General features: G+C 37.3%; 1 protein-coding gene across 1 annotated transcript in view; it reads left to right on the top strand.

The window, feature by feature from the left end:
• The window catches only part of ajap1 (adherens junctions associated protein 1), a 66,312-nt gene that overhangs the window by 16,374 nt on the left and 37,920 nt on the right, over positions 1-12,018 (top strand). The gene's annotated exons all lie outside the window — the stretch shown is intronic.

Raw genomic sequence — 12,018 nt, 5'->3', positions numbered from 1 at the left:
AGAGCATTTCAGTAGTGTCTGTGAGAGTGTTTCAGTAGTGTGTGTGAGAGCGTTTCAGTAGTGTGTGTGAGAGCGTTTCAGTAATAATGTCCCTTACGGCACCTCATATTCTCTCCTCCTGTGTGCACATACGCAGTCTTGCTGTTCTGTCTGTTCCACCACACAATTAGTGATTAGCGCTACAGCAGGTAGCTAGTGCTGTAAAAATCAAGTGCAACATAAAATTGTACCCACCCTCTCCAGTCACATCTAATCACATTTATATGAAAAACGTGATGCTCTTCTTCCATGTTTCTGCACTTATGTCTTCAAAATAAATGACTAAATAATACAACTGTTATTGTGGGTGTTGATTTTTATTCCACATATTAATTTGTAACATTTATATGTGGAATATTTTAACTATAATACATTAGAAATACAAATTTTATACATTTAGAGCCATAATTTGTTTGTAAATTAGACCATTTCTGTAATTCTGTACCAAGGGATTTTCTATCAAACAATCAAGATGTGATTGAAGTTAAAAAGAGGCTATAAATTAATTGGAAAAACTAATCTGATTTTTACATATAACGACTGTATTTATTACTTGGATTCTTTGACTGACTTGGCCATTGAAGAGTCCTAATTTTCTTTATCTCGACAAACTTCATTTGCACTGTTATGTACCATCTAATCAATTTTGAAGCATTCGAAAATCTGAACAGAATATATACTTCACATTTCTTCCTGCTACTTCTGTCAACAGTCACATCATCAATAAACAGTGGCGCCCCGGTACCCCTGGCAGCCGTACAGCCACATCCTGTCACATTGCCTCCATCATGTTTCACAGATAACGTGGTATGTTTAGGATCATGAATTGTTTCTTTCCTTTTCCAAAGTTTTCTCTTCCCATCATTATGGCAAACAGTTTTCTTGGTTTCTTCCATTTTTCTTTGTTTTTAGAAGTTGCACAGGCTCTTGTTTTCTGACCTGGCCTTCCTGTTCTTGAGTGTAACCAGAGGTTTGCACCTTGTTGTAAATAAACACTGTAATATTTTACGAATGAATCAGACTGTTAATGTTGCCACTCCTAAAAGTTTTGCTGTCCCTGTGACAGGTGTGCTCTGTTTTTCAATGTCATGACGTCTTCTGTCCCTTGGACTAACATCTTGTGGAGCATATATTTAAAACGACAGCGAAAAGCTATAAAATACACATCCAACACTGTGAATCGACTTCACACATTCTGATTGTTTTGTCATGAAATAACAAGAGAACACAGGCTAGACCTGGCCATGAAACTTCCTGGCCAGTTAATGTTGAAGCTGTAAAACTTTCTGAAATAAAGCTGAAAGTATGAACTTCAATTATATTTGATTATTTGTGTGTGGTGTGGGGCGATAACTACAAAAACAGGTTTTGTTCAAAATTTATGACTCTTCCTGTAAATGCAAAAATCTAATAAAACAAACCTACCTAAATAAAGATACAATACAATACAATACAATACAATACAATACAATACAGGCATGAAACAAATAAGAATAAGAAAATCTCTGACAGCAAATAAACCACAGTTATTAAGAGTGAAATGGTACTTAAACATAAATACTGTTAAATGTGTGTAACATTGGGGGATGAAAAATAAAAACGGAAAACATGATGTTCATCATGAGGATCGCTTGTAGTTAAATGTATAAAGATGCAAAAACTCCCGTCCCACTAATATTCCCTCAGAAATAAAAAGGCCATTGGAGTCTTTGCCCTGAAAAGTTCTCTGCACATTGGGAGATAGTGGAGGGAAAAAAAGTGCCAAGCAAAGGGAAAAATGAAAAGTGAGCAGAAATGGATTAAAATAACAATAGAGCATTTTGCTAATAGTCCATTTTGAGCTGTTGCCACAATGTAATACTGTCTGTGAGAATTATGGTGGATAAGAAAGGTGCTGATGTCTCTAGAGACATACTAATGCTTTGCATGCCTTACTTTGTGAGAATGTTAGTGTTTGATAATGGATAATGCTGACTGTCATTCTTTCTCTAAGACACGTTGCCTATTAGCACATATTACATCCTGCAGACAGTTTTAGTAAATGAGGCTTTGCTTTCTATTAGAAAATAATTAACTTTTGTATTTGATAAAAATCTAAAGCACTATTTCAACAGTGTCTCAAAGTTCAGTGCCATAAAATGTTTCCATTGTGTCTGGGTCTGTGGGCCAGGTGCCAGTTAAAATGAGTTTTAAATGGAATAATGGAACGAACTGTGTAGCCTCATAATTCACAAATATCCTGTATGCAGCACCATTCATCAAAGCTGCAGAGAACTCCTTTCAGCATTTTGTATACCTTCTGACATTTTCAATTTGCATTATCATTAGCAGTCTATTGTGTTTATTGAACTGGAAAAGCAGGCCTGCCATATTTTTCACATGAATAACATTCATTTCTCTGAGAAGTTCAGCCTTTTAAATGGTCGTATATTTTCTTAAATGACAACTGGGTGTTTCTTTCAGGCTGTACGCATGATTACACACTGTTCTGCAGATTTTTGTTTCTTTTTCAAGAGATGATCCCAGTCAATTTAGGCATTATCTCCCTGGAGACACAATAGGCTCTTTCAGATATGCACTTCTTTGCAGCGATGACACTGCGCCTGAACTTGTCGACTTCATCCTTGCACTCTGGTCATGTGTCCATAAAAGCGGTGGTGGCAGTATTACTAAATTGGATTTAGTAACTATAAAGATGACACAGTATAGTATTGGCATATTTTTCAGTATTATACACTAAATATTAATATTTTCTTAAATAAATTAAAAATACTATGAACACAAGGTCTCATCTCTCTGATGCCAACATGTTGCCATCGGTCTGAATGAGTTTTTGTCAGGGAACACAACTCAAGGAAACTCGACTCAATTGGTTGTCAGTTGGTTGTTTACTGGTTATATTCATATAGAACAGGATAACCATCCTGTTCTGCTGAGCACAGGTGTACTAATTAAATGTGAATTTCTGTCTATAAAGAAAGATGTGCAATTTTGATGATTTATTACAGTTAATTGCTGGATAATAAAAAATGGATTGAATGTAATTGCCAACCTTTAATTGGCATTCAGTTGCAGACTGATTGCAGTCTGACTCTGTCTTAGGGCAACATCTATGGCAGGTTTAAATGACAGTCTTGGTGTGCTTGACAGTAATTTTGCAACGAAAATGACATAACAAAAAATTCTGAAGGGATTTGATAACCTTTTCTTATTGGATAAAACAGACATTGATATGGTTTAATTTTAAGGACATAATTTGCAGTTAAAAACAAGGTCCCACCTCTTGTAGTAACTATACTGCATGCATTACTTTAAACACAATAAGTTTGAATACTTGCACTTGCACTAAAGAGCAGGCATGCACGGGGCATGTAACGTGTGCTGCATGTGCTCATAGTTTCTCAGTTTGATAAAGTTGTTTTGGAATAGCATTAAATACTATTAAGATTATAAACTATCTGTCTGGGAAACATATTCTTCTGCCATTTTTTTAGTAAGAAAAAAAAAATCATTTAATGCAACACACATGTACTGACCAATCGTGCATGTACTGTAGCTCTCTCCATCTTATCTGTCATGAGCAACATTAACATAAAAGAAAGCCCACTTTCACAGACTTTCACAGACTGATGAAGCCTGCAATATTATAGTATCAGCTGTATTAAAGTAACCCCGACTCTAGCTCTGATCTGCCTGTCAGGTTTAAGTGATCAGTGTACTGAGGTGAGATCAGGGTAGGCTCATAGAATACTGTGGCTACGAGTAACCGCTAGTTGCAGTGATATGACATAAATATTTTAGCTGTTAATGGCTTCACATTTTTACTAATGATGCCCTCATAATAGTAGATTTCATGCAAACCAGTGTAGAAGAATATTACTGTTATTGGAACCTTTGCATTTGCTTTATGTTACAAAATTTCTGCTCAAATTTGCTGGCAGCTTTTGAATTGATAGAGACTGCTTATTTTGCTTATAGAATGTGGTAGATTTAACTGACAGATAAGCAAGCTACAATAATGGTTAAATGAGATGTAAGTCAGATTCATCCAAACCTTTATCTTAGTCCATCAAACAGTTATAAAGGAAACTGAGTCTGGACTAACATGGTGGGCTGAACAACACACCAGTATGTGCTTATTAAAATAACAGATGCAGATTTAAAAGCAGTGACCAGGCTTATTGCCAGAAAGCAGTCTTTGTGTGATCAGTAGCAAAAGCACATTAACTGAGTAGTCTGTACGATAGGTCAGCTCTTCATGTAAATGGATAGGAGGATGAAAGCAAATAGCTGGGGGGAACAAAGGTGGTGTTATTTCTACCATAAATAAAGAACAGCAGATTTCATTCTTTTGTTTTTTCTTTTTTTTAAAAGGCAGAGCTAGTTTGATTCCACCCAGAATCGTGTGTTTTCTCCATTGTGTGGAGAAAAAAAGTGTGAGAGGAAAAAGAAAGCCTGAGAGACAGGTGTATTAAGGGCAGCAGAGTGGTCAGAGTGTATTTGAGTAAGTGTGTTTCTGGACCTTGTTGCGGTGAAGCTCCCACATATTCCCTCAGTCCCCCTGAGAGTTGTGCACCGTGTGAGCACTGTGCAAAAAACACAGCCTCACTTTTGTTCTATAACCTAAATGTCCCAAAGGTCTGCAGCCCTATCATCTGCTTCCCACCCCACACGCACACAGATGATGAAGCAGCAGTTTGAAATTAAACCTGTCTGAATACATTTAGTCTGCATCAGATTTATTCATGCACATAAAACGTCTGCTTTTATATATTCTAGATCTTGAGTCTATTTGCTCACAGTACACAGTAGAGGTTGGGCAATATTTTCTCAAAATGATATTACAATATTTCAAGGAATTTTGTGATAACGATATTTATGATGATACAGAAAAAAAATACTGAAGTGTATTTTCCACCATTCTTTTCAAATGAGCTCGTTTATGACACACTAACTGATTCAAAGTGAGAATCTTGTGCCCTCAGTTGTCAGCAGGAGCAGATTTATATTGCATTACTAGTGACATAGGAGTATATATAGCAACACAGGAAAGCCACAAAAGTAGCCAAGGAAATGTTATGTAAAAGTAAAACATAACTGCTTATCACTTTAGTTTAACAATAGCTAAAGAAACTTTACCTTTTAACTCTTCGGGAGTCTGGGATGTTGAGCTTTTTAACCAGCTGCTTAAAGTCCTGTTTTACCACCATGTAACCGCATCAGTAATTTTCCTTTACCTTTCACACAACTGGCAGATGTTCCGGCGTCGTCCAATCGAGTCATTTGTTAAAGCTCGGGTCACACGTGTACTTGATGGTTTGTTTGTAATGGTGAGCCAAGTTTGTTTTTTCCACTTCGGTGTTCCTGCATTGTAGTGTCTCCACCTTACAATATAAAGTGTCTTAATTGACTGTTATTGTGATTTTGTATAAACAAAATTATATTGAACTGAATTGAATTGAATGTTTTGCAAAGTGCTGTGTTTGGTTGAAGTGACTTCTTTACTAAACATCAATGGAGGCTGACACATGGCCTTTGCTGTCAGACAAATTTGGCCTTGTTCTGTGTGCTAGGAAATATTATTGTATCATTGATAGCGTGATACCACTACAACACAGTTTATCACAGAAAGAGTTGCATACATACAGTAAAGTATGTAAAAAATAGAAGCAAGTTTTGAAAAATAGAAGTTTTCATGCATGAAATACATTTTTAATCTTTGTTTGCAGTTGATTTCTCTGTACATCATTTTAATCATAATTTTAAACCCAAACATATTCTGTGAGTAGTTTTGTCCATTGTAAAATTGTAGGGCTGCTTGATTATGGCAAAAATGATAATCACGATTATTTTCACTGAAATTGAGATCTCGATTATTTGACGATATTTATTTAACAATAACAATGTATTGAATAATGACTTTAAAGATTGTCAAAAAATAATATAAAATAGTGTGCAATACTGATAACAGTGCAAATGTTTGCAATATAAAAAATAAATGAAAAATGTAAACATCTATGTTTAGTGAACTTTGCAGTGTTGCTCTGTGGTGCAGCTACGACACTGCAGCAAAGTTTACACACTATGTCTACTTGATCCACGTCTGACTCCGCGAACCCATAATGTTTCCGCACCACTGAAGTTTTTTTTTTACCTCTCTTTTCAACCAACGGCAGTCACTCTCCTCTCCAAATAACTTCTGCTTAGCTTTCCGAGCATCCCTCGGGTCCTCTTAATCAGCGGTCCCCAACCCCCGGGCCTCGGACCGGTACGTAAGTTGTTTGGTACCGGGCCGCGAGAGTTGAGGCTCAGGGGTGAAATGTATAGTTTTCAGGGTTTTTAAATCGGTTTTTAGTGTTATTTTGTTAGCGTTTTTATTGTTTACTCTGTTTTCCTGGGTCTTTTCACGTGTGCTATGAATAAATTTTCTTTTTTTCGGTACCGGTACTAGTTTTATTTTGTTGTATTTATCCGCGACACCTTAAAGGCCGGTCCATGAAAATATTGTCGGGCATAAACCGGTCCGTGGCGCAAAAAAGGTTGGGGACCGCTGCTCTTAATTGTTGTGACACGTGTTCGAAATGCAGAGAGGTGCGCTCGATTTGCCACACGGAGCAGCGCGAGAGTAAAGCACGAGGGAGGGGCTAATAATCGGCTCAGTCATTTTTAATGATCGTTGAAAGCCCAGATCGTAATTGTGATTAAAATTCGATTAATTGAGCAGCCCTATAAAATTGTTGATTTGTTTACCAAACACAGATGAACTCATTTCTACACCGCCACATTTTCTAACCAGCAGTCTCTGAATATAAACTAGTACTGATACTAATATATGCACAATATTATCATCATCAGTGCCGTCATACCATGACTGACTGAGATTGACCAAGGCTTGGCTGTTGGCATGCCTCAAACTAGCTATAAAAGCACCATCTCTGATCTTACTGAACTTGGTGGAAATCTGACTGGACAGAGGTACTGAGATCAGGTGTTCTAACCTGAACTTGTGGCATTCTTGCAGCAGCAGTCCACCTTTCAGCTATTTCAACAGAAGACTGCTTGTTGCCACACTGCCAGAGTACACAGCAGGGCTTTCTGGATCCCAAGCATATCTAGACACTTCCTTGGCCAGCTTTTATTTATGTCTGCTATTGAACATGCCTAGGACATGCTGGGTTGATATGTTCATCAGAAGTAGCTACAAACAATGACCACTACACAGCTGCAACGACAGACACTTGTGCAGTCTGTGCGCAGATGGGTGTCAACTTGCATAACGTCCAAGACCTCGTATTAAACATCTTTTAGTCCAAGCTTTATCAAGCTAGTATCTATAATATCTATTTAAAATACAAATTTCTGTTTCTGTTTTTGACTTGCTTATACACATACATGGAAACAACTGTTTTTAATCATGATCTACTGTATTTGTAGTCACTTGTCAATAATCACTAGTTGACATGGTTATTTACCAAAAAATAGCCAAAACAGAACATTTGTTATTATTTATGATACCAGGTCTGTTAAGATATTTTACTTTAAAATCCAGGTATGGACAATCATGGTAGCACAAATATATTGTAAATGTGTGAAGAGTCAAGTTGGTAGCAACTAAAAGTGAGAATCACTTGACACCCCATGGTATAAAATTATCACAATACTTGGCAAGATACCACATTATAGCAATTTTAACATTTTCCAATATTCTATATATAGTATTGCAATAACATTCATTTTGATTTATTAGCTTTTCTAAACTGCACATTTTGTCCTCATAGTTAAACTTGGTCAGTGTCTGTTTTATCCACTAATAAACTGATGTTATTTCACTCCAGTTTGACAGGCTACTAACACTATCACTTAAACCTGTCAGAAATGTTGCCTTAAGTTGGAGTCAGTTTGCAACTGAATGGGGTATAATTGGAACTTACATGCAATCTTTTTCCAATAATACACCAGTTAACCGTGATAAACCATCAAAAGTCACATATCTGTTGCAATCTACAGAGATTCACATTTAACTACCACATTTGTGCTCAACAACCTTCCTGTTCTATAGGAATATAACCAGAATACAGCGATGTGACAGCCAGTTGAATTGATTCCTGTAAGTTTTGCTCATTGACAAAGACTCATTCATACTGATGTCCATGTGTTGCCAATCTGTGGATTTATAAATTAGACAACAATTATTTGTAAATTGTCAACAAGCTCTCTGAGGCTGATAGCAGTCGGTCCAACTTCATCAAGCTAAGCGTGTCCACTGTCGGATGGATTTTCCGTTGAGTTGACTTAATGCAAGTTTTCTCAGCGAACGTTATCTCAGGATCGTGATGCATGAGACGAGGCCTCTTGTTTGTTGTATTTTATTGCATTGAATAAAATATCGATATTTGGTGTCCTTATATCAATAAAATCTCACCACGCAAAATACGGCAATATTATGCCTTCATTTTTTACTCACGACTAGTAGTAAAAAAGTGCAGTTCCACCAATGATTCAAAAAAGCCTCAAACATTAGAAGCTTAATTTTATCAGTGGGGAATATGAAGGTTTGAGAGCCTCTTTATTACACACATGGATCAAAACAAAATTTAAAAAGGTTCATAATTTTACATGAAACTGGCTTTGTAATCATTCAACCTTTCCTTTTATCTTCCACCTGCTGCTGATGTGAGCCTGTCTGCTCTGGGTCTTCTGCTGGGGGAGAGCAGGATTTGATTCAAGTTCTACATAAAAAGCCAACTGTATGTCTGGTTATAAGTCAAAGCAACATGTTAAATCTTTCATGCACTTTTATTAATCTGTCTAAAATGAGCCAAAAAAAATTATCACAGGATGTGTTTTAACCCTGTCAAATTGTCTTTCTGGAGCATTTGGAATTTTCAGGAAACTTACAGCTAACAGGAAACATTTTATAAATTTGATTGTAGGGTTTAGAAAAAATAAAAGCTTAGCTGACTAAACTGTTTCCACTCCAAACTTCCTTTGCTTTCTTGAAGTGGGATTGTATAAGGTACTTATCCATAGTCAGAATATTACCTACTGTTGGCATGCCCTCAAACAGATATGGAGATAAAGCAAGGTATTGATGTAGGCGTGTATTTTAGCCACCCACTTACAGAAATCAATATTAGATTAGGCTTAGGCTATATTTAAAACAGGCTGTAAAACATTTTTCTGCCTTGCCGTCAGATGACCATTTCACAATCGGTGTAATCGCCTTCTAAAGTCACTGGACTTTGTCAACACAGTAATTTTACCTCGGAGAACGCTGCATTTGCAGGTCAACTGCTGCCTCAAGTGATTAGCTTATTTTTCTTATTTTCTGATCACACAGTGGTGGTCCACCAATCCAGTGCTCTGCACGGTAAAATTGCAGTTTGTGTCAACGGAGCCTGTTGACTTTGAATCAGCAAACTTTGATTGTAAGATTAACTCTGTAAGCCTCCCAACTTTGAAATATTATTTATTCTTGGACGAGTGCCGTGAGAGCAGCCAGACATTCATGTTTCATACCCCAACGTCAGAATATGTCATTGTCAGCTGTAATTTCTTATCTTGTATCTCCCTTAAAAATCTCACCTTGACAGGGGAAGTGTATAACATTGATCATATTGATAAATATTAAAGTAAATACCCCAGAGTGCGATGCTGCCAAACCTTTGGTCCTGGCATTCATGTGGATAAAATTTCACAGTTTCAAGTTTAAAAAAACTTTGCTTGATTTTTTTTATCATCTTATCTTAGCAAGCTTTCCATGATGACTCCCCCCTCATTGTTGTCGGATTATCCTCCTAATGATTGGACTTTATGTTTGATTCTTCAGTAAAACTGTGAGAAATTCTGAAATACAACAGTAAAAATATTTGTAAGTTTGTTTTGATCATGTGTGGTGTCTTCTCCAGTAGCGCCTTTGTTTTACAGAGAGAGCCAGTTGTTTTGAGCCTCCCAACTTGAGGCGGTTTCAGCTGCACAGGACATCTCTGCTGACCTCCTCTTGAACACAGTGATTATTCTGGGTCAGACTCTTTTAAAGCTACATGCTGGAATTAATGGAACTGGGAAGGGCAAATAGGGAATGTTATTGTGCCCTTGTTTCTCAGTGCGCTGCAGCTGAAAAAAAAGACATGTTTTACCTCGCTAATCCTAGAGGGGTCAGTCATTTCCATTCATTGTAAATTTGTGTTTTCTGTAGGAAAGCACGTCAATTCCCAGTGTGAGAGTGATGGAATTATTTAATGTGTGTCGGCATTGTTTTTCATGTTCTAGAGGTCAGAATTGAGTCTTTGGGGAGATTAAGCAGCACTTTAGCTCCCCAGGGCTTCATCCACTTGTGGTTTTTATTGTGAGGCTAAAATGACATTAATCCTCTTATTACTACTACTGAAACTGGAGGTCTGTTAGCATAATGTGACAGTGCATGATACATTTTATGTTATACATTTCTATCAGTCCTACCTGGCCAGTGATCTCTGTGGCAAAGGATTGTTTGATGTTTGGTGACTATAGACAAGTTAAGTTCACTACCAAGATAGTGATATTGTGTTGTGAGGTCAGCAGTGACCAAAACAATAATAACAACCAATTATAATTACCACATAAAGATTTTAGGTTAACTGAGCCACAATGCAATGCCAATATGCCAATAACATGTTCATGTAAATCTAGAATTTATCAATATTCAGTTTGCAAGTAAATAAGGCCCTGTTGTAATCTGATACAGCAGTCAAATGCAGCTAGCTTTGCCAGTGCATCCAGTCTGCAAACCTATGTGCATTGCCCTTAGAGTAAGTCGTCCTTGTTCTGTGGCCTGGATGTTATCAGAGAGTTTTTACCCCCAGAGGGGTAAGACTACCACACAGCTCCTTCCCTGTTCTCTCCTTTCTTTCTCCATCTCTGTCACTCTCTTAGGGTAATTCAAATGCATACTCCATATACTCCCATCTCTATTTTAAGAATCTTCTCTCTCGTGTGGACATGCTGTGCTTGGGGCTGGTCGAATTGGGGAAGGTTGAATGACTGGAAACAGACTGTATGAGCGCTCACAAGCATCCCACTGTCTTTGGTGTGTTCTCAATCCATAATCCTTTAAAGTTGTTCAATCTAGCAACATAGCCACTGGAGCGACTTAATAGTTGCCCCAAAGTGTATGACTTTTAAGGTATGAACCATCCACAAATCCCCTGCAGGCTTTTGCAAAAAGCCATGACCGTGTAATGTTTTTCAGACAACTTGGTTATAAATAATGTTAAAGGACTCAATACCAGAATTAATGCTTCTAAGGGAAAAAGTTAATTGCACAGACATAAAATATTAATTCACTGACTGATAATAACCTGGTGTTACTCTGCAAACATTACAGTAGCTATTATAACAGTGTTGGGAGAATGAGTATATGACCATGAATAATAAATGTGTCAACAAATACCTCCTTTTTGTTGATACATTTAATGTAAACAGGAAACCCCTAGGGACCTCCATCGAAACCCGAAAAAGCGATCAGTGTAAACACAGTCTACAAACTTGACATGCTGACTAATCTGCATTGTGCTGTTATGCTCAGTTCTATTGTTTGCTTTAGCCTAGAAGCTGAAGTATCTGAAAGTGGTTAGAATACAGCAGTTTAACACAAAGCATAAATCATGGATAAACCCTTTTCACCAAAGAAAATATTTAACAGTTGGAAATGGCCTATGACAGATGTCACCTACAATCCAGTTTTGAGATCCCTTTCCAGGGCCTTAACAACACCCACTCACATACGTCAGTTGAGCTCAGTAGGTCTCATGATATATTGAGGCAAGGTCTCATAATAGTTTCACCTGAAAACTCTGGTGATAATGACCCACACCCTTTTTCACACCTTGGCTCATGTGTTGAGGCACACGATCAATCGTTGGTCAATGACCCTCTTAATGGAAAGCTCTCAGTAGGACTGAAATACCTTTTCTTTACAAGCTCCTTAGTTAAACGAAG

Source organism: Aulonocara sp. 'chitande type north' Nkhata Bay, linkage group LG20 (assembly GCF_057382095.1).
Source record: "Aulonocara sp. 'chitande type north' Nkhata Bay isolate Kocher_YH1m ecotype deep benthic linkage group LG20, A_spYH_male_GT1.1, whole genome shotgun sequence".
Lineage (NCBI taxonomy): Eukaryota > Metazoa > Chordata > Actinopteri > Cichliformes > Cichlidae > Aulonocara > Aulonocara sp. 'chitande type north' Nkhata Bay.
Note: the sequence above shows the minus strand (reverse complement) of the source record. Positions and strands in the feature narration are given on the sequence as shown.